We start from the raw sequence: 2,879 nt of genomic DNA, 5'->3' as shown, positions 1-2,879 counted from the left end.
CTGAAATGAAAAGGAAAATTATAGATTTTCCTAAATCCTCCTATATGAAATGGTAGAATTACCTGAATCCTCCTGAAATAAAACGTTTATAAGTAAAAAACAATAAAACAGAACGCAAAAACAGTGCAAATTATATCAAATATTGATCCTGCTAAGATCAAATATTTCTTTCTGGAAACAGTTAGATCAAAATTTAAGTTTGGATGCTATGCTATCCAAAAACTCTCAGCCCGCGTAACCTAAGCATATTAAAAAACAACAGGAATAGGTTCACTGTCATGGCACTTTGCAAAAGTTCACTTGTGTAACGTTAAAATACCTGTTTTCGACAATGCTGAAAAGTAGAATACATGTTAACATTGGTTGTTTCAGAATTGCATTCATTTCTCCAACTTGTTCGTGCAACAGAAAAAAATAGAAAAATTACCTACAAAACTAAGAAATATCTAAACTTTTGCAAGAAATCTCCCCACGGTACTGCATGTAAAAACAGACACCGTGAGCAGTACAATGTTTGTTGAGACAACTAGTGTTAGGAAAAATGGTTTGACCTCACCAATTTGGATCCATTTCGCGTAGTCCACTAGGCAGCTTTTAATACTCCGCAGGTAGCAGGTAGGGATTTCCATGAGGCAGTTTCATCCGTAAACTACTACACATAGTTTTTTAATCCGGAACGTACAACATAATCTATCACACTTATTTCTCGTGTACTTTCACCACAGTTTGGTTTAAAAAACGAACGCGGTAGTATTTATTGTCACAATTGAACTGTTTTCCGCACATCGATTGCACCTTCTGTAAACTTTTATCTACTTGGTAATATTGGCACTAAAATCCTTGGACACAAAATATATTCTTTATAATACATCAGCCATTTCACAATTCGGCTGAAAATAACGCGAAATCGAAATACCGTCACGAACTAGACACTTGTGTCGTGTACAGAAAAAAATTGTTGAGGTTCTTCGTTACCAAGAAGGTGTTTTTCACCTTAGATACCAACAGCTCACGCAGAGCATGAGACGAGCTCCCCGGGAGTTATCTGGATTAAAAATGCTTTTGAGATCGATATAAAATGGATCAGAGATGCATTAGAGCTGGATTGATTGATTGGTTGGTATCGGATTGGAGATGGATTGGCGATGGATCGGAGTTGAATTGTAGATGAACTTAAAAGCAGTTGAAGATGGATTAAGGTCGTATTGGAGATGGATTGGAAATGGATTGTGAAAGATGAATTATGGAAGATAGCATAGCATAGCATAGCATAGCATGAACACTTGCACAAATCGTGGATGGAGTTGCAAAGATAAGCATATCCATTGCCATTGTAGATTTCGCTACTATCCACAATATCATAGACCCACTCATCTTCACACACCTGGCCAAGTCCTTGCAAGCATTTTTATGTTTTAAGGGACGGTTTCTTAACCCCACTTGGGCATTAAACCTGGTTTAACTATACAGGTAAATCAGGTTTATATTTAATTGAAGCGGAGGTGAAAAAATCGGCCCTAAGTCTTATCACCAACTTAGAAAGCGTCCAGAACTGGAACGGCTTCCGATAGATGATAAGATGGTAAGATTAGCGAATACACATTATAAACATAAATGATCATATAACAATAAAGTGTAGAAAGATTAAATCAGAAGGATCTCACCAAGCTCCATTTCGTCGGTTGATTGTGTCTCGATTTTCTTCCATTATGCGCCAAACACTCCTGAATGAAACTACGCGTATGAATTACTTTCTCACAAACGAAGAACATTTTAACGGAACGCCAACGCGGTTCTCCAAAAGTCTTCGTCCGGTTTGCAATTGGAGTTTGGAGACAATGGACACTAGCGCAAATACTACCAGCTCAGCACACCCGGACCCACCAGAACACAGTCACTAAACAATATAACTGCACCCGCGGACTCCAGCGAACGAGACACTCCGAGGCACTTGATTCAACATCCTTTGAAACTCTCTTTTATATTCGCGTACATGCAATTCGGGTGGCGTAGGACCAGCCAGATCATCCACCGAATCTAGGTTTTTGGAATGGGGCACACATGGCCCCAAAATTAAAATACAAATGTATTAGAATTAAAATTGAATTTTACGAAATTCAGTATCGATATGGAAGTAAAATTCACGAACATTGTGAAAACGTCCCTGGTATCCTAATAACAGGACCAAACATAGTTGTTGACTTAGCTTAAGGTGAATATATAACGAAGCTCGAATTTTCAAGAGCAGTATGGCTTCGTTATATATTCACCTTAAGGTAGCAGCTGAAATTCAGGGGCCACAGTTATGAAAATTAAGATCTGAACAAATGTCAGGTCAAAACCGTAATAAGAATAGTTTGTCGATTTTTTTTTGCTTCCGTATGGAAAATAAGTGCAATCACATGTATCCACCGATTTCATCAAGTATTTCTATCCAAGTATTCCTTGAAGGGTTTCTGCGAGATTTCCTTCGAGCAAGGTAAATACTTACCTTGCCTTCGAGAATATGTATTACGATTTATCTAGCAGTTACTTCAAAGACTTCTACAAAAATTCCTCTAAGATTTATTTCAGAACTTTTTTATGGATTTCTTCAGGAATTCTTCTAAGCATTGATTATGGAACACATGAATTGATTCCTACAGGAACACCTCCAAGAATTTCTTCAGGAATTTCTTCAAAAACTTATCAAGGAATCCTTCAAAAAGTCTTTAAAGGATTATTTTTTTACGAATTCCTTAAGGAATACCTCTTTGAATCCCTTCATAAAGTCATTCGAGGAGTATGTCATGAAGTCCTTCAACGAATCCTTCAGATGAACCTTAAGGATAGTCTTGTTAGAATCCCAAAATGGCCGCCACGATGGCCGACTTTGGCAT

This window comes from Aedes albopictus, chromosome 2 (assembly GCF_035046485.1).
Source record: "Aedes albopictus strain Foshan chromosome 2, AalbF5, whole genome shotgun sequence".
NCBI classification, from domain to species: Eukaryota; Metazoa; Arthropoda; class Insecta; order Diptera; family Culicidae; genus Aedes; species Aedes albopictus.
This window is presented reverse-complemented; position numbering follows the sequence as displayed.